The sequence below is a fragment of the Diuraphis noxia genome, unplaced genomic scaffold, assembly GCF_037042655.1.
Source record: "Diuraphis noxia isolate RWA-SAM2 unplaced genomic scaffold, SU_Dnox_SAM2 contig0002, whole genome shotgun sequence".
NCBI classification, from domain to species: Eukaryota; Metazoa; Arthropoda; class Insecta; order Hemiptera; family Aphididae; genus Diuraphis; species Diuraphis noxia.
In genome coordinates this window covers 82,628,600-82,655,046 of record NW_028301712.1, presented here as the reverse complement: position 1 = coordinate 82,655,046, position 26,447 = coordinate 82,628,600, and the positions used below count along the sequence as shown (strand labels likewise).

Sequence of the window (26,447 nt, the reverse complement as noted above, 5' to 3'; positions counted from 1 at the left end):
TTATCTTAGGCTAGATCTGAGTGGTTGTGGGTTCCAGTAGATACTATAATAGTATATAATATTTATTAATTTGTCCTTTACCTTATAATAATCTGTGATATGTGAATATTAATGCATTTTAGAATACTTAAAATAATAGTACCTACAAACAATAAATTTTTTATTATTATTTAATAGTTGTTTATTCACTCATTCATAAAATCAATATAATAATAATAACAATATGCACAATATAATAATAAAAACAATATGCAACAAAAAAATTTAAGAAACAAATTAAAATAAAAAAAAAAAAAAGCTAATAGATACTTTATATTTTTATAGTAATTTTACCTATTTGTATTTATATTTTATGTACCTAACTAGTAACTATTTAATATAATTTATAATTTTGTAACAATTCTTTATCAATACCTATTGAATGTAATATATACTATCTTTTGGCAACCCATAGGGTATACAGAGGATACTTATAACATGTTTATTTTTAAATATTATAAGCCCTCTTAATAATAATAATAATAATAATAATTTTATATTATCAACATTCTGTGTATTTGCTTAGTTCTTATTACTTACTGGAATACTGGATTGCATATAAATACAAATAATGGAATTATAACAAAACTAAAAAACCGAAATTAATCGTGAAAAAACCTTTTTACAAAAAAGTATCGGTTCCGGTTTGGTTCCGGTTCTTAAATTAATTTAAATAAGGATTTCGGTGGGATTCTGGTTTTAAAATTAATTGAAATTTGGGGTTTCGGTACGGTTCCAGTCCCTGAGACCAATACATTCCTCGCTCCGCTCAGAATCTAATAAATGAAACAGTTTATTCATAAATGTACAGCTCAAACAAATATATAATCTATGTTTTAAAAAAAACGAATATTAATTAATATACATTGTATGATTTATAAGTCATTATAGTTGAAAATATTATCTTATGAAATAATTTTAATGGTGTTCATCATATTTTCAAGAATTTTCATTGTTTATCTTAAGTAATAATTATTATACTTGTCTTGATTTTTTTTTTTTTTTTTTTGAGAGCGATAATCAGAAATAAATATAATAATTAATAAAGTATTTTAGTACTATAATAGTTATACTGAAAGTTTTAAAAAAAAAAAATAATAAAAATAAGGTAATTTAGTAATTTTCTCAAATGTTTAAATCATTAATGTGAAACATTATAAATGCATTGAATTAAATTGAAAACCCTTAATAAAATGATTTCAAGTTAATTTATTAAATATTCAATATTTGAAATACTAAATTCAATATATTTTGTAGATAATTTTTAAATTTTTAAATTTTTAAATGTAATTAACTTGTATTATATTATTATAAATAAATGAAGCTTGTTAATAGAGATTATTATAAAGATGCTAGTTAGTTTTGACATTTTTGTATTAGAGAATTTATTTATTTTCATTTCAAAATTGAAAATCTGCACAAATTGCATATATTATTATATTATCATATTTTTTAAAATAAATGAAATGTACATTATTTCAATATTGTATAAGTAGTTGTATGAATATTCATATTTAGTTGGCAAATATGATTTACATAAATATTATTCCAAAAATAATAAATTAAAAAATGTGTTAAAACGGCGTTACAGATAGGCAATTTCGATACATTGGCGTGTAGATTTCTTTTTTCATTACATATCCAATTATTTAACCAAGAAAAAATACTCCACTGATTCGTCACACGATTTATATCATATATTTATTTAAAAAATATTGTATGAAAGCAATTTCGAAAAAATATACTGGTGATTCACAAAGCAACAAATACCGATGACATTTTTATTACAATGCCTATGATTTAGATTTTGTGAAGCCAACACCAAAAAATATCATGTATTCGAGTTATTCAAGATACTATTAAATTAAAATTTATAAATCATCACGCATGTTGTATTAATAATATACTACATGCAAACCCATTTTTAGCAAATGGTTAGAGAAAGAAATATTATTTGGGTACAAAATTATTTTAAGTATTAACTTATAATGGTGAATTAAACATTTCCAGTGCCATATGGCTATATAAATTAACTTAAACTGCAAACCATTTTATAATTGTGTGACTAATTAGGATTTGTATATTTGTACATTTAATGGAATTTCATATATCAGTGGTTTTCAAACTTCTTTAATTGTTCATGAAAACCTTAAGTTTAAAAAAAAAATGCAACGAGTCCGAAAAACTAGGATTATTAATAAAAATAATAATAATATATATGTATCATAATGATCATAACAGTGCAACTAGGTAACAGTATTGAATTTGGATGTACAGTTTTACATTAGTGCCTGTTTGAGAACTGCTACTTTAGTGCACTATGAATGCATTTCATAAATCATCTATATAAAAATTTAGAATGTAGGTAAGGCCGAAAAGGTTTTCCGCTTCACCATAAAATGGACTGGTAGGGAGTAAGTTAATTAAAAAACTTTCATAAGAATTATACTTAAAAATAATTGTTTTATTTGCAATATGAATATTGTACATTATATCGACAGAAAAGTACTACACTTATATGGCTACACCTATACCTACTTATTACAATATTTTTTAAGTAAAAGTGGTAAATATTATGACTAATTTTCCATTTACAGCTTGCGTAAATATCAGCCAACAGTCATAACATAAAAAAAAATACTTATAAGAACCACGAACGTATTTCATACTCTTGTGAGATAGTTGGTTTTTCTAGTTTAGAAAAATTATTCTGAACACGAAAGAAAAATAATTTTAACATAGGTATTAAGTTATAAGATAATTTCTATCGGGATTGGAATAGAAAAGTTGAATACATTTTATAAATATTGGTGTTGCTTAAATATTCCTATTTTTTTCAACTATCAATAAAAATATTTTGAAATCCCAGTTTTTGAATCTTGAGTACAAACTATAAAAGTATTGTTGTTATTATTTTAATAGCGATATATACCTTACTCTGCTCAAAATCTAAAATCTAAATACGTAGAAAATACAAAAATAATTTATAACTGTGATAAAAATAAAATAGTGCCGATCTCAGAATATACTGAAAACATACTAGAAGCTATACTAGATTTAAACGACAGTAATTTTTTCGTTTTTACAATACAGTATAATATAATATAATATTTCATCAATGAAATCGAAAATTATTAATAAACAAAAGAACCGACATAATAATCATTCACTTTTTTATATTATCCATGTGATGACGGTAGCTCAAATAAAAGAATATTGATATCAGACATGGTTTTATTCCATTAATGTTTTATCGTTAATAAAAAAAAAAATCATAAGATAAATTAAGTTGTGATTAATTAAAAATATGCGTAATTATTATTTTTTGTTATTCAATTTAAAATTTGTCAAAGACGGTTGTTTGTTAGTTTTAAAAGCATTTTCACGCCTATTGTGACAATTATTATTTTTTTCATTGATCTTTATTTTATTTTAACGACAAGCGTCATATTTACATTATTGTAATTACTATAATAATAGTTACATAATATTATATTTTATTTGGTTTTAAAAATATTGTATATATACAATTTTTATTTTCATTATACTTATAATTTATCGATTGTTCCTTTCTGGGGTGACGTGTTTTGAGTTATCAAGCAAAATACTACTCTTTCGTATTCGTCGTTCGTACACTGCTCCAGTATCATACGCTTACGTGACGTTTAAATGTCAATAAGCGAATATTATTATAACATATAATTATTATTTTAATACGCGTTATGTTCTCCCGTCGCAATATGAACGCCAACGCCTATTAACTATATATATATTTATATATTTATTTATAATTACTATAGTATTAAAATGTCTTGTTTAAAATTAAAAAAAAAAAATATATATATATAATATAATGAATTGTATTAATATTACATAAATGCACTGCGTCTGGATCGACTACCATCGCTCCGAAATTGTACACCCACGTCACCACCTAATGAGTCATACGAAACTAATTCGTATCGGAATTGTCTTTGCTGCAACATCACGGCACGTTTAATCTCTCATCACTGCCCCCCCCCCTTACACAGTTATTGCGGTCGAACCGTACAATATATATATATATATATATACAGTGGTGTTTCTACATGGCAAAGTCCTCCCGAGCCGATTCGTAAAACAATATATTACACTGTACGCATGCACGCACGCAAATATTCCCAAAGACGTTAAATTATTACCGGGCTTGATGCGCACACCGTTGGCCGCGTTCCAAGTCGACCGTGAAACATTGCACACACAGCGAAATCGTTTACGGGACGAGTTGGATACCATTACGATGGTATATTATATTATAACCATATAGTTAAGTCTTTCACCACGAAAGAGAAGGCATATAAGGATCGTGTCGCCTGTGCAGAGTATACCTATCTATAGGTACCTACTATAACAGTCAGTAGGTACCTACTATAATACGTATAATTCAAACGATAACCACGGAAAAACTTGTTGAATGTATATATTGAACCATATATACTCTATATACATAACAGCTGTACGACACGAAAATAGGAGAGATAAAATAATATGAACCAAAAATACGATCGCGTGTTTCACTGTCGACTATAATATTGTACGGTAACGAAAACAACATACCTAATAATATATTTACATATAATGTACGTATTATATTTTATAGCATGATGTATTAATACTTTTATACTGGTGATATTAATTGGCGCCAATATTGTGCAAGAAGCATTTTAAATTATTATCACGAATACCTATTTTGTATGTTAAATCATTTTGAATGATATATAAAGTTAAAAAGCTATCTATTAAAAATTACACAACTTTCAATATATTTATTCATAATAATTGGATTGTGGTAAAATAAAAAACTATATATATATATTATATATTTATGCAAAACGTTAGTGTCAAAGAGTTATTTGGCTTTAGCTTTTGATACACAATATAGGTATACTATATTCAACAGACAAAATATGTTAACATTCAAATATAACCAGATTAATCAAAATTGCATTAAATCAATGAAAACTAATCGGGGACATGATTCAAAATAACGCACATTACTCTTGTATAATATCGAAACATCCTCTTCGTACTTTGCAAAAGGGACCAAAGAGATTATACATAAACAGGGCAATTTATGTAAACCTGATCTTATGTATAAACAACGATAATTGGATATAGGTACACGTCTAAAGACAACGGTAATTGTTGGCCAAATACACTATTCGATGAAGGCATTGAGATTTAAATCATCAAAAGTAATAGGAAATTTTAAGATAGCAACGTTTGGAACCACATAAAATTATCATAACATTATAGTACGATATCATACAATATTGTTTGAGCATATCATTCATAACATATGCTAAATACATATTATCGTCATAAATAAACAATACTAAAAAATGTATGGATAATAATACCTATGATTCTGTCGTAAAAACATGTTTGATAAAATTAAAGATTTTAGATCTACTAAATACTAGAAATAACCAGAATTATAAAGGAGAAAATATCTATATGTTTTAATAGTTTTGTATTCAATATTTTTGATAATAAGCTTTTGATATATTTATATATATATACAAACATACATACTACAACAAAATATTTTTAAACTAAAATTAAATTTAAAAAAAAAATTTAAAAAAAAAAAACTAAAATATAAAAATTATTTTAATTTATTTTTTATTTCCCAAACATAATATTTGTATAAATATATAATTTTTCTAAAGTTATAATGATTATAATAGGTACCTATTATTACTATTAATATAATTACACTTATAACGTTTTTATGACCATTATAAAATAGGCGAACTAATAGTTCAACTATTCCAATAATAACTTTCAAAAAAAAAACCAAAAATAAATAAAAATTCCTTATATTTCTTTTTTCCGTGACTATGGTTACACATAGTATTTAGTTTAAATATATAAACCTAATATTATAAGATGTTAAATAATATTAAAATTATAATTTTCTGTAGAATATTATAATACACACTAATTAGCTAAACAATTGTCAACATTAAAGGATAACAAATATACATCTTTAATTTAATTTTCATAGTTCAAACCCGTACACAGAGCATTAGATACCAATAAGAGAAACCACACAGAATATTCAAAATCACTTAGGATGTCCCAACGGAAATTATGTTTCGGAACTTAGAACATACTTTTTATCTCTAGAGATCTACGTTACCCCTTGGTTAGGTAAAAACAAAGTTTATATATATACCTACATAATATAATACTGGCCCAATCCCTATCAGATAATATAATTATATTGGTAAAATGAAAACTACTATTTAAATGCATGTTCTATTTATATAATAATTATAATTAATATTAAATCAAATTTGATACAACAAAGCTTATTCTGAAAGAAAAATACGAAGGTGTCTATATTATAACTAGTATAATACTTGAATAAATAAAAAAATTAATACATTTATTATACATATTATTTTATTTTAATTAGTTTTCCAATAATAGTATTGATTAAAAAACAGAGAGTAGAGGAGAAGGGATATGAACATGAGCAAAAAATATTTTTCTTGATTCTCCGTCTTGAATATACATTATTATAACTGATATTATTATTATTAACAAAATTTACCCTCGATGGCATAGGCCATTGGAATACAAGGATTATTATTTAATTGATATTATTATGTTTATGTATATAGTGTAGAAGTGTGAGGGTAAATGCCTAGTTTCAAATAAGAACTTATATAATTTAAAATTCAATTTAAAGTTTAAATAATATGAAAATTGAAAGTTGAAATACCTTTAACAAATAAGAGATTAGATATGTACCTTAGATTATTTTAATTTATGAAAAAGTAAAGAATAGTAGGTATGTATTTGAACAGACTTACACCCCGAATAATAAGCCATGGTATAAACCTGTTCACTTTAAAATATCACTTTGTATAAACATTATGTTTTTTCTTACTCAGTTTTTATATTACTGAGGAAGTTTTTAAAAATTATTTTTATTTTTACGTCATACTTTTTCAATCTGTACAAAAGTATTTCGCAAATTCTTGGTACATCATATTATTATATATTTCTTACACCTGTTAAAGATTTACAGCAGACTATTTTTTTTTACAGCATTTATGGCAGTGACCTACACATTTTTATGTACATGAAATAAAACTACTGGTGAAAATATTTTTAATCATTGTATAATATTCATCAACATACTAGCTGAATAACCTAACATTCCTCAGGAAAAAGTGAATAACTATATCATTTCAATCTCTAATCAATTTGATATTTTCTGCTCTGTATAAAGTAAAATAAATGCAAATTATGCATTTTTAACCCAGAAAATATTCGAGTGAACTTTAAAAATTCCAAAGATGAATTTGAAGTTGCATTTATTAAGATAATTAAAGCTTATATATATATATATATATATATATATTTTAACTTTAATTTAATTTAATAATACTTTGTAAAACCAAAGGTTTAAAATAATTATTTTTTTGGAAAAAAATATATCTAAGAAACATAACTTTCTCAGAAAATGAATCAGTTTTTCTAGCCGACTGAAACTACGTCTACCACCGGATTTATTGAATTTCTTATTAATGAAATCTTAAGACAATAACTAAAAACTAATAATTTGATCATATTTTTCAATTATAAAATGTAATTGAATTCAAATTAAAATGTGTTACGACCCTACTGTAGATATTTTGAAACATTTAAATTTATAGTACAAATTAGAAAAAAAAAACAATTTTCAACTAAGTAATTGTGAGTATACTAATTGGAAATGAGTGTAAATAATATTAGGTACAGTGAATTAAAAAGTACTAAAAAAGCAATTTCAGGGTATAATTTTATATAAAAATAAATTTAATTTTAACTGATGACAACGCGACACATTTGACCGTAATTGATTTGCAGTTTAAAACACTTAACTTGTATTTACATTTCCAACTTTTATAAATTATAAGTGTGTACTATAAAATCATTTAAAAGAAAACAAATGATGCGATATCTATAAGTAAAGTTATCATGAAGGTACCTAATTATTTTTCAATAATACTAACTTCAGAATATTTTATGTTATCTATTTCTAATTAGTTAAAATTAAAATAACAAAACATTCTTAAGTATTTTACATTATTATTATTTGAACAATTTGTATAGAATAACTTATTTTTAATGCCTATATTTTAAATAAATAAATATAAATAAATATACAAAAAAGTGTTTTAAGTTAATTTAATCTACTGTTTTCAAATATTATTAAGAATATCATACCTTGTTAATAAAAAAAAAAAATCTTATAAAAAAAATTATTATAACAAAAGAAATATTAATTAAATATGTAATTAAAATTAAATACTCCACGTTTCTAATCTCCGTCTCATTGGATTCTTAAAAAAATGAAGCCAAATATGGTACATTTTATAATTAACATAAGAAACGTGTACAGGCCTTCATATTTTTTATTAACAACCGACACTTTGTTTGTTTCAATGAATTTCTCTTAAGAGTTAAAAGATAACGTTAATAATAATACTGCACAATTTATTTAAAAAAATACATAACAATTTTGATTTCCAATAAATATATCAAATTTCAATTAGTATACATTTTTTTCAATAACATTTACGTTAACATCACCTGATAATTTGTATTTAGTGTGATATTCATGATTTAGTAATGCCTGATAACAATAAGCAAAATTTGCTGTCACACATGTCGGTAATATTTATGAATAACAGTTTTACACTTTTAACCGGCAATGACTTCAAAAATCTTTATTTTCAATGTTACGATTGTCTTTGTGAGATAACAGGAATCCTATTATTCAATATTGTTCATTACTATAACGCTTTTAACTATAACACTGGCCACTGCAGTATTCTCTGCAGTCATCCGTTGGTGTATAGATTCCCTCACATATGATATTATAGCAGATTGATACTCTTCACTTACGACGTCGTTGACCAATCCAATTTATTTTTATATGTACTTATATAATTTCGTACAGTAAAATGTGGTATCATGTTGATAAATCGTAGATCTTTATTTTGTAAACAACAGTTTGGCTTCCACAATTATAGGTCACATATTATTGCATCACTTTATATTTAAATTTAAAAATAAGCCATTGTTGCTTTCTTGCAAAATTATGTCATATTATTTTCCTTATGCATGGATGCTATGATTTATATTTGAATGACTGTAATAATGAGATCAAGAATAAATAAGAGATAGTAACTCTAGATAGTTGGTATCCTTCAATTAACAATGAACACAATACATGAGTTATAAAAATGCGAAATTTATCAACAATAAGATTGAGATAAAAATAAATAAATATTTGAAAAAAAAATGAATTGCAAATAATGTTTAATGTAGGTGCCATATCAAAAATAAAATTACAAACTATTATATTTTAATATGATAAAACCGTTTACAAAATGTATATTGTATAAGTGGTATATTGAGTGTAACAAATCAAATTTGACATATTTTTATGGAAGTGTCTATCATTCTTACTTCATCCCTCCCACCTCCCCTCATATTTTTTTTCGTCAATCCTACACCCAACGCATGGACCTGCAGTGTACATCGAATATCCATTAGCTCACACCTTTCGTAAAGTTGTTCTCATCCGTCACAAACCAACTACAAGTTTCTTATGCTGTAGTCTTTCAGACTTTTTTTACCGATGCACTGAAATGTTTCCGGACAAACGAAATTTAAGATCCAGGAAAGCTTTTCTTCGTTGTTAAAAAAAAGCTTATATGGTCTGCACTAGCATAGATCTTTTCCCAGGAAAAAAATATTGGCTTTAGAGTATCAAAAAATAGAACCCGAGAAAGGTTTTTTCTAACTCGAATTATTACGATGAATAAAAATACCATTACCGCTAGTAGATACGCAGATTTATTTCTCCATCCATGCAATCCTTGAATACAACATGAAAAGAAGATTGAACGAGTTTTGATCGACCGCCTTCGACATTGCCACTCAAAAGTAAGGAGAAAACCTATCTAATTCATATATCATAACGCTGATAGATAAAGTGCTTAGATCATTTAAGTGGAATTGCGTTTACACCTGGGGAATGGGGAAATGCGTCACTAGAAATATAACGATATAGCTGCAACGTTAAAGCCAAATTCAAGTGAATATAGTAAAATCTCGTAGAATTATAGTTAAATCTACCGGATGCACTAAAAAATTGTGCTTGTTAAAAGTTTTAAATTCTAAAGTTTGTAATTTATATAATTAATTTTACTTTGATTTTTATATTCATTAAGTCTTTGAACTTTTGTTCGTAGAAATTGTTTTCTTTCTAAGTTATAGCACAATTTAAAAATAAATTCATAACTCTATGATAAAAATATTTACAGAATTTTTAAAATGTATAGCAATTTTCAGAACAAGGATACTGTAAAGAAATTTGATATTTTAATTAATATCCTAAAATATTTTTCCTTCGTAAAAATTCATATTAATTCGAAATAGGATTTATTTAGGATACAATTATGTATAGATAATCATTATTTACATTTGATACGGAATATCTATGGACATTTTATAATTTATAAGTTAACACAGTTATAGTAAAATATATAATAAAAATATATACGAATATATAGCAATCTATGAATGATTATTGAAAATAAATCTAGCCTATTTTAATAATAAGTAGTTAACTCGTAAAAAGCTTTAATGATTGATAGCACCCATAATTCATCATTATTTGTAAAATAATATATATATTATACTTACTTTATATTTTATTATAATTTTGTAAAATATTATGCTGAATGCTGATATACTATATTATACTAATATAATAATTTATTTTATGATAAGTAAATATTTTGTAAGTGTACTCAAAATATATATATATATTTTTAACTTGTTCCTAATTTTATAAAATAATGTTTATTATTATACATTTAGTTAATACAGATAATTTTATTGCATTTTAATGGATTTGTTTAAATATTAAATATTTTAATACTTTTTACATACCTAGTGATTTAATTATGAAATTATATGAACAAGTTTGAAATAAATAAAAATATTTATTCATATGAATATTAAAAGTTATGAATACTTTAATCTTAGATTGGAAATTTACAGGAAGTAGTCCTTATTTTATTATTACATTAAAAATTATTATATTATTTCTCTGAAAAAGCGTTTAATTGCGGCAAAAGTTTTACATTAGTTTCATATAATATTTTTAGAGATAACTGAAATTAAACACAAATAGCACTTTAAATGGTCATGTTTAGAAATTCTTCGTATAGTTTACAAAACTTCTGAAAAATGAGTGAAATTTCTCTTACTTAAAAGTTCGACATGGTTAAAATTTCAAATTTATATTATAATATTATTTTCCGAATATCAAATTATGAATTAATTTTTAAATGTATATATGTATATTATGTATTTTTTGTGTGTATTTACAAGTAGGGGATTATTTTATTTTTTCATACGGGAATTTTCGTATTTTATGTAAATAAGCAAAAGTATTTTCCTCTTCAATTTCACAATTTTATATAAATACTTATATAACATACCAGCTTGAAATATTAAAAACCATAAAATAATGCAAGACATTTGTCAAGTTTTACTCCTAAACGTGTCAGTAGCTACTTACGTGTTAAAGAGGAATGGTAATCTCTAGGTTCATATTTGAATTAACGAGCTTATATATACACCACAACCGTAAATAAGACATCTCATCTCATATGTCTCGAAAATAGAGCTAACTACGGAAAATACCAAAGATTTATTATAGCCTCTTGATTTATACGAACATCTGTTCTCTTCTTACCTAAAATGTTTGCTTGCCCACACCAGTCCAATTGTAATTTGTGTCACAACTTTGGATTACCTGGTACAATTAGTGTTCATTATTACCAAAGAATTACCTAGGCACCAAACATTATTATATAATTCTCAAAACAGTGATATCATATTATATTTCATAACAAAAACCATCATTTCAATTAGACATGCTTCAAGTAAAACCGCTATCAAATAAATATTGTATTTTTTAACAGATGACAAATTGTATATATTTTATTGATATTAATATAGTTTAACACTATCTAATTGTTCTTGAATAAATATATCCTTTTTATATGAATAATTTTACATCTAAAATTATACTTAAAAGTTAAAGATAATACATTGTATGAAAATTTTTTTTCTTAAACGATTTAAGGTAATATTAACAAGTAACAAATACTAATGTTCCATTTCAATATACATTATGAAATATTTCTCATATATATCATTTCATTCACGTATTTAAATTAAAAAGTCATGCATATTATGTATCTGATATCAATAAAACCAAATATAAAAACAGGAGAAAAAATAAATCAATAAATATTATTTTTCATATTTTTCAAAAAATCTAATTTCGAATCCACACAAAATATAAATATCAGCATATTTTGATTAAATAACTGTATTATTAGTTATTACCATTTAATTAAAATTAAAATATTAAATGTATGTGTTTCAGTATTTCATTAGAAAATAAATAGAAATTTAATTTTAACGAACGAATAAATTAGTGTGCATTATTATTATATACGCTTACTATATATAGGTACTTATAAATACATAATATATCGATATACCTATATTATCGACTGAACAATAACTGTATAAGAATAATTAACAAACTATACAATTTTATTTCATACTGAAAAATAATGGTATTAAGGTTCTATAAATACACACTAATCTGGTAAGTACACAAAAAATGTTTGCTGTGAATAAAACATGGAAGTACATAACCATGTACCTACTCTGGAGAAAAAAAATGCCTGCCAGATGGTTTTCACGACGTCTAATGAACTTCCAAGCATAATCAACAGTAAAATACACCCAGCTTTATTGAATAAACACATAAGTAAACAAGCAACATTTTTCACGAATTTCACAATAATCATATGGGTGATGTTATATATATTTTCAACATAAATACCGTATAAACGAGGAACATATTCCGAGCACGTACTAACCGTAATTGATCCTTAGTGCAATAAGTTAAGGATGCCAAACAACTATATACTATATATGTATCTGTACTCGAGAAAAGGGAAAACCAAGGCAAAATATATAATATGTTCAAAGCCAGTAAGCTGATGAACAGAACTTGGTATTATATTTAATAAAACGCGGATCCACTAAACCTCTCTTATTGTACGCATAGTATTAGGAAAAATAAAACGTTCTTATTTGGTTAGTTCCAGTTAGGTAATCAACTATTGTACCTTCTTATTCGACATAGGATAAAATATATATTATACAATGCCCAAGATCCAAGGTAAAAATTATAACAGACCCAATACAAATAAAATATATATTTAGAGCGTATAAATATACATGGCTGATACCTAAATAGATATTTATGAATGTGGTGATAAAATGTTAGGATTAACTAATTATTGTAACGTGCATAAAATAAACATAAAAAGTGAAAAAGTACAGAAGCACTCTTCTTAATAGTAACAATCGAGTGTGCCGCGTCATTGAGTACCTAATAAGTCACTATGGAAGTGTGTACATATTCATTTAATGTTAAATCATTGCATACGAAAAACGATTCTAAGAGTAAAAGAGGATACGATCTATCAATCTTATTCCTCTATTAGCTATACACTTCAACAACAACAATTACTAGCATATATAATTCTTTAAGTCTTTATTTTAAAATTCCTATTTTCTTAAATATACCAATTGGCAATTACTATGAATAGTTTATACAATTCTGAATGTTTTAAAGATGTTATTACTCTGTTGATTTCTCCTGTTTGTGATCCTAAGATTTGGTAGATTATTTTTATTTTCGTTTTTATATTTGCGTGAATCTGGTAAAATGTGTTTTAATTGTGATTTGAATATACGCGTGGTACATATTGGAGGGTCTGCTTTGACCATTAATAAACCATGGATTAGATTTGTATTGCCTATTCTTTATTAGTATATTATATTTTATTTTAATATATTTATATTGCCATTAAAGTGATTTATTTAACATTCATTAAAATGTTTGTGGTATTACACTCATCATCTTTTTCATCATTCTTGTAAAAAAAACGTATATTATGAAAACCCGTATTAATTCTTTTTTTAAATATTGAAAATTTTAAATGCCAATAAATAGTTTAGAAAAATTTCAAAATATTTTGAGAATTAAAACAAGTATAGAAAATAATAATCAAAACATTTTGTGAAATTTCAAACATCTAAATGGATATTTGTTTTGATTTTTGATTCCGTTAAAGTGCCGACTGTATTGAGGACCAATATGATGTACCAATCAGAAAAAAATATTGTATCTAAGGATTAAAACATTTTTTCTACTGTAAAATGTGTTGTCTGAAATATAACTATCTATCATTTACATAATATATTATTGTAGTTTGTAACTAATAACATAGTATATAATACTAGAATAATTTAAAATAAACAAGAATGTGAAATAATTAAATTTAAAACTCAATTAAAACCAAGCTCTAAGAACCTATAAATCTTTTAAAATTAATTTAATGATCAACTCTTTACACATTATGCATATGCAGCACAATCCTATTTAAAAGGTTATTTTTTGTTTTTGATTAAAGTATATTTTCTGCGCTTCAAAAAATAATTACTATTAAAACAACGTAATTTTATCAAAAAAAAAAAAAATTTTATATAGTTATAAATATTTTATTTTATATTAAATTGTTTTTCTCATTAAATTATAACATAAAGCGCTTCATTTTTACAAACTTAAAAAATTTTGATATTTTAAAATAATACATTGACGATTGACTGTTTTTTTTTTTTTCAATAACATGATGAATTATGAAAGTTGATTTAATATTTACATTAAAAAAATTAATTATAAAAAAAAAATCACTATACCTACCTACATTTTAAAAGTTAAAAGATTGTTTGATTTAAATGATTCAATTATAAAAAAAAAAAATAAACTTGCTTTTAAAAGAGGGAAATAGTTACTTACTGTAATTTACTTTAATAGCTACCTAAATTTATATTTATTATATAGAATACTGTTAAATCAAATTATTAAATCCGTATAAGTACATAATATTATAATGAAGTCCGTACATGACAATGTTTACATGCATGATGCATAAGTTTTAACATTATATATTGACAGATACGCGCATTGACTGATGTTTAATTTATTTTAGTGAAATTTCGTTTTCAAATGGTTGTGTTAATTGTCTACCTTTTGCAGTTCATTTGACATTTTATCCGATCGCAATGATTTCAGACTTCAAAATACTATGTAAAACAAACAATACGGTAGGTATGTAGCTTTAAAAATTGAACATTTTGACGACGAATCAAGTCAACCCACAATATATTCTTTGATGTTGTATTAAAGAAAATCAATTTTAATACATCTCTTAATTCTTGTATATACCTTTTGACATGCAAATATAATAATGTGATGTTAGATGTGAATGAGCTACGAAATATTTCTTCAGATATGTGTGTGGCAAGTAGTATTACACACTATACACGAAACGCGTACCTATCGTATATAAAATAATACACCTATATATTATTATACACGTTCATATTATAATATGTGCATAATATATACGTACGTGTGTGACTGTGGTATTCGATTCAAGTGTAAAGTCGCAAACTTTGAACACACGATGGGCGACGGTGATAAACATAATAATAATATTTACATACTATGCATAAATACGCGTCCGTTTAATGTATGTCTACCTCTACACACTCACTCACACACACACATATATATATACAGACTTATAACATATTGCACGTGTATCGAATAACCGATGACGACGGCACGGCAGCGGCTGCTGTAGATCAATATTGACGCCGTGCAAACTGCTGTTGCGTATTCCGCAAAAGTTGACATTAACCTTTTCCAAAAATAGAACAAAATGTATATTATATATATATACAATATACATATATTCTATGGAGGTAAAAAAAAAAACATAAAAAAATACATGTGTGTAATGTATAGATATAACATACGTAGAGTATAAAGTCGTATATAGGTATATACATAAGTCGATCGGCTGATTAATGAACGAACATACGTGGTGGTTGTTAATATTTTTGTAATGTGTTTGGCGTTTGAATGTGTGTATAGTGTTCCTCCGAGGCCTGACTACCCCCTACACCTACTCCTACCCATGCCCCTCCCCACAATCCACAACCCCATCGCATCAACCACCACACGCGTTTTCGGACGATCGGGTTCGACACGCGAGCAACAAAAGATTAATGAGACGATCGGCGTAGCTGAAGGTATATATATATATATATAGAACACTGCAGAGTGAGCGAGAAGGCGTACTCTCCGTTTCTAAGGGGTGTATCGACTTTGGATTTTAATTACGCTCGCAGATGTAACACAGTGATACCCATTTATGTATGTGTGTGTGTGTGACCGCCAATAGTCGCCAATTTCACTCTCGAAACACTATATAGTCAACGAAAAAGGCGTAACCTGCAGCAGTGTGCGGTCACGATGACACGTTTATATTATTTTTTGTGTGATGCGCATATATAGTCATATAGATATGTGTCACATGTATATATATATATACGAGCTTATACGCACAAACACTGCATAACGTATACGTATGTGATGTGTATACTGCATGAGTCGGTATACCTAACTATACCTATATCAACCTAGATACCTACGTGTTTGGACTTGGATAGCACCGCGTATATGACGACCGATGGCGAACTCATAAACATTGCGAGATATGACGCGGCCTATAATACTATTATAAATAATAATACATAATAATATAATATACGACGGACAAACGGTCGTGTCTACGATTTAATGTCGAATAATAACGACTTCGGTGCCGGTGCCGGTGAATATAGTATATAGTAGAGTGTTGCATCATAGAACAGTTGCCCCTTCGTGTAGGCATATAATAATATGATAGCTGATGATCCCTCCATCGCTGTCCTCATACCCTCGCAGCTATAAAACAGTTATAATATACAGTGGTAATAATAATAGTAATAATAATAATAATAATAATAACGTGCATATAAATATTAAATATCCAGTATATTATGCATCGCGCTACATATAGTGTCAGGCAGAGAAGTAAAGCACTCGTCGACGGCTTAACATCGCCGTCGTCGGTGCAAAGCTTCTTATTCTCACTTTTATTGGTCTCGAGAATTATCCCGTCCGTGAACAGTGTATTATTATAATATACGCACCAGGCAAAATGTCAACAGCAACCAACACACGCGTACCATAACCTAACCAACGTACCATTACTATTATATTATTATCATTATACAGCACAATCGTCATCGCCTAGTGGCACAGTGTCGCCCAGGCAGGTTAGCAAGTAATATGCAACTGCATGTGTTCTCGTGGCGAGGAGGGGTGTATATTATTATTTTATTACTGCATATGTCACAAGAAAGTCTATTAATCTATAACATAAACTCACTATTGCCTATAGTAATTGATTTCCTTGGACTACAATGATTGATAAGTGAAAATATTTTTTTGAAATTAAAAAAAAATTGAGTAGGCGGGTGACTAACTTTTTTCAACTGCGTGTGCTCTCAAATACCTCTGTGCGCCACTGTGACGTCTACCGTATTCCAATCAAATGTGCTTTGCTCACTATACACATTTTAATAGTAATACCTACTGTATATAGGTACCCGACCACCGTTGTAATATTAGAACATAACTACCAAACGAATCCGAATCGCCCTCTCACCGTTACGATAATCAGCAGGTAGTTATAATAATATAATAGATCATATTTCAGACGTTCAATGAGGATTAACAGACGATGATTCGTTTTACATTTTCAGTTGTTGTTTTACAATCAAAATTCAAAGGATGGCGTGAAATCTCTATGTGTTTAAATTTCAAATGATTTTTAATGTATAATATATAAGTAGTTATAATGTAAGCATTCAATATCGTTTTTATCGTTTTATAGGTTGTGTTTTTATTGGTTATCGTTACTGTTTTAACTCGTGCAAACAATATTACACTAAAAAATAGCTATAAAGGTATGTTTAAAAAGAGAATATTTTCCTTTGAATTTATATATTTTTTAATTTAAAATGTTCAAACTGCACACCACTCATTTATCAAATAAACCATAGGGTGTCAAGCGTACACTTTTTGGGTTTTAATATTACTGTATAGGTACGTATTAAGTTCCAGTTTAAAATAGCCACGATAAACTTTACTAAATTAAAAACCGTCTACAACCATACATAAACGTTTATAATAATAATGAACCTCCTGCAGTGCAAACCCGTATATTAAAATAAGGCATGTAGTGTCAGACTAAAAAAAAAAATGTATGAGATACGCATTACACATATTCGTGTTTCGTACATATTATTATAGTGATGTATGAATAATTTCGTAGTACCAACTTCTAATTGCATAAAATATTCAAAAGCAAAATTATACGTAAGTGACATTATTCCATTACAAACACACATTGAACAGATTAAATTATCTTCAAAAACGATTCAACAATCCAAATGTACCTACATCATTGAACCACGGAACACACGTACATAATTTGCATGTCTTAAAATAAGCAATACAGCCATTCAAGTCACTCTTAAGTATTAACGTTAGACTTGTGTTTTAATTTTAAGCTTAAAGAGATTTTCACTGTCGTATAAATATAGCAAACTATTTAAATAGCATGTTTTTATTCAGGAATTCAGGATAATACCTATTGTTGTAAATATTATAATCGCATAAAAATTTTAACAGCGACTTATTTAGGTAGTAATTTTAAATACTGAATAATGATACAACTTACTAATAGGTACCTATTAAAATACTATGTTTGAAAATTTATTAATCAATGCAAGAAAATTAATTTATCTGAATGATTATTGATCAATTAGCTGTATATAAACGTTATTAAATTGAGCTGAACCTAAAAGAGGAATACCCACTGAAAAAAAAAATAATTAATTTGAATAGATAAACTTTCACGAATTGTCCCCTGAAAATTAACTCATCTACTAGAACTTTCAATTTTTATAAGGGACATCACTTGAAAATAGTAAACCATGATTCGTGATGGATTAAACAGAAATATTACAATATGCTATTGACTTGCTCTTTGCTTACAAAATTATCAATAAACGTTTTAAATATAGGTTATAAATGTTATAATACTTTGATTTAATTATGAATTTTGACAACAGTAATTATTGTTAAAGTAATTGAAAAACCCTACTTTTGGACTTAGTGCGTTCATTAGGTATTTGTTTCTAGATACATAATATTTAAATTAATTAATCATGCCAATTTTTGTACCTACGACAAAATAGATTTTCTGATGATACTTAATATGACATATTTGGTATTTTTATTAATTCATAAGATATATCATGTTTATAATGAGTAGATAATAAATTCTATATAACGCCAATCCTGGGGAAAATGTTTACGCTCGTTTCGGTGAATGCCCTTTATAAACGCCTCTTATCAATATAATATATAATACAAGTCTTTAATATAAGCCAAAAAATAAATAATCAAACTATTTGTTACTCAACAATAAATTATAGCTTTTACATTTTACGGTGAGTATCGACAACTTAAAGAAATGTTAATACATAGGTAGAATCATAAAAAATATACTATAGTTTAAAGCTAAAATTGATTAATGGAAATCCGTTTTTAGTATTGTATATAATATAATGGGTCAGATAGCCTATCAGTAAAAGAAAGATGTGGTTATGGAACTTTGAGATTTTCAATAATCAATGTATACTTTTACATTTTAATACATTTATGCATTTATTAACTCTATCTAAATTGAATAAGTAATGTAATAAAAGTTATAAAAGAAGAAGAAATGATTAAGTATTTTAAATAATACAAAATACAAAATACAAAAATAACAAATATGTAAATGTAATATATTTGTATTAGTTATATGAAATGTATTTAATACTAAAATGTGAACAACACTTTTATAAATTGTAATTTATTAAACTAAATTTTATATTTTATGGGCAAAAAAAATTATAAAACTAGGATTTCACTATCGTTTTGTTACTATCTATAATATTTAATAGAAATCGAATAATTAGTAGATTTACAGTAGGTAGATAAATTAAAACATTTAACATTTAACATTAATTACTATTTAATAATCAATGATTTTCATAAAATCGCATTCATTAAACTTCATGTTTAAATAACGCTATTTATTTTAATGATAATATTTATCACAATACATTTTAATGTGACATTCTGAATTTATTACATAATATCATGGAACCCAAAGTATATTATTACAAGCTTCTTTAGTCAAGTCTCAAATTTGTTTTCATTAATCTTGTCTCTTATTTTACTTGTATAAAGGTACCTACATAATATAACGATTCTAAAGTAAAATTTATATTTTGAATTCCCACAGTAAACAGTTTTCACACAATTTTGAAATATTACACGAATCCAGTAATTATTTAAACTTATATGTTCCCTAAATTTTACTACAACTATTTATTTTACTTTATTTTTATACAGCATATACACGCTATTGTGTTTTTTACACCTATATGAAAAAAATAAATATTTTTAAAAGTGTAATTCTAATTAAAAGAAAACTAATGTAATTATTGCAATTAAACCAAATAAAATTTACACTCACGTCGATTGCATTATTTCAAGTTACTTTCATTGATTTTTCTAATGAAGTCGTAAATGTCGTCTTTTATATAAATAGTTACACAACAATCGTAACACATTCCTTAATTTTTGATTATATTAACACAGACTCCTCAACATAATCATAATATACGTTTTTAAACATTTTGATTTAAATACTACAGCAGAGGCCTAATGCAAAACAAAGAAGTTTTTTCGATATGGGAAATCGACATTCACGCGACAACAACAAAGCAACGGAATTCTTTGAATATCACAGAATGTAATTGTCCACACTTTGCTGAATTCGATTATCCACGCCAAGTCACATACGCGTTGCTCGCTCACACACCACCACAGCCACCGATGACACCGTAGACTATAGAATGTTTGTCATTCGATTTCGGGAAAGAGAGAAAACTACCGCGAGTTTTCTGAAGTTCAAATTAATATAATATTATCATGTCAATCAAGTAGAATAAATTGCCAAAACTTTTCTGGACGACAACACATGCCGGCGTACGCGTTCAAGAGAAACAGAGTTCGTTAAACTATTCATAGGGAAATAAAAAGTCCGAGACGCCCGTCAAAGTCGATAAAAAAAAAATAGAAAAACTCGCGTATAAAATCCATCTTCACTTTAGGGGAATCGGGGAATGTAATTGAATCGAGCGCAGTTATATGTATAAACCAGATAAAGGTGAGTGTGAAACATTATTATTATCGAACAGCATAGTCAATTGCTATAATATAATATAGTAAAATATATATTATAATAAATATAGTGAGTGCAAGAGGAGGCAAACCGTCACCAATGTACGAATGATGTTAACCACCAATATTGTTCAATAACGATATTTATTCAAATGTCAACAGCTGCTGCCGTATTATTGTTGATCAGATCGCGCCAAAAAAAATGTCAAATATACATATCTTAAGCATGCTACCGTCAAAGCATTATGTCATGTATAATATAATAAAATATACTTTATAGAAAAGGTTTTAGAAGACTATATATACGTTGTGTGGTTGTCAAATTTGACGAAATAGTGTCAACCAAACCCCAAAAAAAGGATAGCTTCTCTAAAAAAAAATAAATTAAAAAAAAAGTACTAAAATATTAAAAATTATGTATTGTAATTAAAATTTAAAAAAAAATCAATTGTTTTCATCTGATAAGTTATATTATGAATTTATTCAAAATTAAAATTAAAATTTACATTTAGATTGATTAAATATTTGGTATAAATTATGTAGTTCAAATAAGTTTCTATTCGATCTAGACCATACAGTTTAACTACTGTAACTACACACAGCAGCGCCCCGAAGTGGAAATCTTTTTGGTCTTAATCGATATTTGCGACGAGTGTCCAAAAAACGACTGACACACACACACATACCAATGGTTTTTGGTGCAAATTTTAGTAGCAATCTGTAATGATCCGACACTTAAATTCGAATAACATAGGGTAGTTTGTTATTAAGGGTAAATACAGTTAAAAACTAGATTTAAACCAGACATTTTTTTTCGCCACTTGAAATTTCATCGAGACAATATATTGTTATTTATATTATTTGGTATCTACATGTATAATATTAACAATAAATTTCAAGTAAGTATAGTTGCATTTAGGAAATCTAGGGTTTTAATAACCTTTAGTTAATTTCCAATGGATATGTCTTCTCCTCCTTACATATTAAAATACAATGAAACTTTCATATTATAAAGTATCAATGGGCAACAATAAAAATTTGTAAAATTAAATTGAATACATTTTGTTCTAATTTGGTTATGGTTCTAATGAATATTTCATTGATTAGAAAAGTTGGTTATGTGGAAGTTTCACTGTGTTTGAAATACAGAAACAATTTAATACCAATTATAAACTATTAATAACTATTAAACGTGGTTGATAATAATAAATCAGTCAAACAAGAATAATTATTACTTTTTTAATTATTTACCACGTTCTTGTCTTTCATTATATTATGATTATTTAAGCATAAACTTAATATTTGTACAATCTGTAATGCTTTTTGAATATATTAGTATATTTTATTTTCAAGCTCACAAAATGATAGACAGACAAATAATAATTGATAATAAAAATAAAACAAATAGTATTTATATCAATACATTATGAAATGTACACATTTTTGAAACTGAATACATAGTAAGCGTGTTCATACATTTTATATTATATATTTAGGAGATATGAATATATATATATTTATACCATATTTATCAAATTATTTTATTTATACAACACAGGGAATGGATTTAAATTTAAAATGCATATTATTAAAAATTGTTCATTCGTATATTAAAAGGATATATTATATACTTCATAAAAGATAAAACAAAGCAGTTAAATTACCTCCATTCATATAAAAATCATGTGCATAAAATAATCATAAAACTTTAAAAAATAAAAAAAAATTTTATTATTTATATTTGTATTATTTTTTTTTTTTTAATTATAAAATAATCCATAATGATATAGTTTTTTCAAGTTGAATAAATATCTTAATAAATATGTCGTTATAACGATATAATTGTTCCTCAAGCATATTTTATTCTACAAACTAACTTTTTATATATTTATATGTAAAACTATAAAATTTTAAACGCAGTGATAATATTTATTTTGTAGCAGTCTGCAATATATATATGTGACCTCAAGCATTACTACACATCACTCGTTGTGGAAAGTGCAGGTATATTATTCATAAGCTGCACGACACACAGAGAACAGGTTACCACGAATTAAAAGTCATAAAATATAAATTATATACCTACGTCACCCCCTACAAGCAGTTATTCAAACCAACTAATGAAGGAAATATGTTTAAAGTATTGGGTTACATTATTAAAACGGTTCATTTAATTAAATTTTGTCTACGTTCCTCCTATTTTTCAAGAGCCTTTGTCAGCTGTTTATTAGCGTAAGGCTTTGTTATAACACACTGAAGTGATGCAATAGTGAAGAACTTTTTATGTTCTGGTGTCAGATCAAATAATATAACTGAAATAAAAATTCTAAAAATTGAGATTATTTTTATATAAAACTTCACCCAATACTAAATAAGTTCTTCTTCTAATAGAGTATTGATGAAATGTAATTTCCTTTGAAAATAAAATAGGACGAATCCAAAGGAAATTAGTTTCACGGGAGTCGTCAATCTTTGAAATAATAAGCTAATTTCAGCTTCTTTTATATCAGGAAGATTATGTCAAAAACATAACGAAAATACAAGATATTAAATATTGGACACTCCCCTAACTACTATTGACGTTATACTACTCGTAGATTCTATTTTATCATCGTCGTTACCATCGCTGAGTTTATATTGACAATAATTTCCTTACATTTTGTTCAAAAACAACAAAAGTAAAACCATTTGAGAAGTATTGACCATTAATATCGCTATTATTTTTAATAAGACTGTATTATGTTTTGTAACTTTTTAGGTTAAAAAGTAAAGTTTGTAATTTAAAATCAGGTCAGCTGTAAACGTTAATGTACAAGTTTTGTACGCAAATGTGACATTTATATACCATGCATTTAATATTCCTTGTGCTAAGTAATTTATACATATTTTTATCTTAGACCATAAACATTGAAACTACTCAATGTAACTATAAATATATAGGTTTAAAATATCAAATATTATTAAATTCTTATGATAAACTATAAAAACATTTGGCACTACTTTAGTTTTTATCTATTTGTATTTTTTTTTTCATATAAAATCATTTCAATATGAACATTACGATTTACAGTAAAAAAACAAATAGAACCCAATAAATTACAATATTGATCATATTATTATTATATTTCGTGAGTATTTGAGTGTAATATTATATAGTGTTACGCTGTATTTGTACCTGTGTTACGTTTTTCGTTACTTTACATATTATAATAAAAGTATGAAAAGCTTACATCATGCAAATAGGCTTAAATGTATTTAATGTTTATTATATAAATATACTAAAACAAATGTAATAAATGTAATGAGAGTAGAATAAATTATATATTTATTGAGTTAATTTTTACTCTAATTTTAAAATTTTAAGCCAAAGAATTGTGCTAAATTAATAATGACAGTTAAAATAAAAAGGTGCGTGACATATTACTGTTTGAATCGTACGCTTTTTCGCGTAATTATTATTGGAAATAGAAACAGGCTGTGTGTCATTATAATATATGTCCATTTAATTAAATTATTTTAAAATCGTTTATTCCTAATTTTTAAAAATTATTTCGGTATTAAAATAGGTATTGGAACTTAGAATGGCAAATATTTATGGAACTCTTATCTGATACTTAAAATATTTAATAAAACTACCTATTTTATAAATCTGGCATGAGTTTAATCATTGATTTCTCTATTAAGGATTCAAAAGAACTATCATAACATTTAAAATGCATAACTCTATAAGAATAATTAATATAAATTGATAGTTGAACTTTTTTTAATTTTCAAAAACATCAAGCACACACATGGTTTATCATTAAATAGCTATATTATAATAAATATATATTTTAAAAATTTGATCTAAAAATTATGTACATGTATTATACTAACTTTAACGAATTTAGGAAACCACATATTTTTTTAAATCAAAATCTAGTTCGTAGATATACGTTTTCAAAAATCCTGAAATATTATGATTCCAAACTAATAAAGAAGCATTTTATACATGTATACTATAATGGAATATGTGTAATAAAATATATGGATTATTACACATATGTATAGGGAAACGCCCTAAATTCTGTTTATTAAATAACATTGTAAAATATAAGTTATCATTTCTAAAAAATGTTCAGATGCAATATAATATATTTCTGTGAAAAATATTTTACTTTTAATCAATACGACAAAAAACTACGTACCCCCTTAAAATCTGATCAATTACCTATTACTTTTGGCTTTAAATTGGCTCTACATTTAAGCTCAAACGATCAACATCACAGTGAACTATTTAAACCCAAGAGTATATATGTAGTTATTTAAAATATTTTATAAATTGTCAAAAATTATTACCACTATAGAATGTGAAAACCCTTTTTTTCCGAAAATACACGGAATAGTAATGCATTCCCGGCAGATAGCTGGACCAATCAATCAGTTTTTTTGACGTATTAAATTGATATTCGCTTATGAAAATATGATATAATGTTTCATTTAATATAAAATGGTACGATTTAATAATACAACAGCTGTTAAACCTCAATACGCGTTTACCTGCGTCTGAAAAGTAAATATTATTCTTATAACCATCGAATAGTTTTTCGGTGTATGAATAGAAGGGTTGGTTTTCACTAGAGAAAATCATTAACATGTTTGGAAAGTCAAATCAGTTGTTCGTTGTTTTTAATAATACTGGGATTTGTTTCGAATCATTCCGTTTCACCGTGTTTACACGATAATACAAAGCGTCTGGATTTAACAGCAGACCGATTCTGCCATAGTATTGCGTTTTGCGTTGATGAATGTATTACAGTGGTGGATATATATATATATATATATATATATAGGTACTTACATTTTGTTTCTGGTTGAAAGTTTTAAAACATTAAATCAATAAAAACAAAACACTTGAGAGAAATATATACCCATTGTTTAATCAATCTCGTAACTATTTTAAGTTATGCCTAAGATAAAATAACTATAAGACAAGGAATTTCAAAATGAAATAATT

At 25.9% G+C, this 26,447-nt stretch overlaps 1 protein-coding gene across 3 annotated transcripts in view; it reads left to right on the top strand.

The window, feature by feature from the left end:
* The window catches only part of LOC107173405 (5-hydroxytryptamine (serotonin) receptor 1B), a 227,506-nt gene that overhangs the window by 185,620 nt on the left and 15,439 nt on the right, over positions 1-26,447 (top strand). The gene's annotated exons all lie outside the window — the stretch shown is intronic.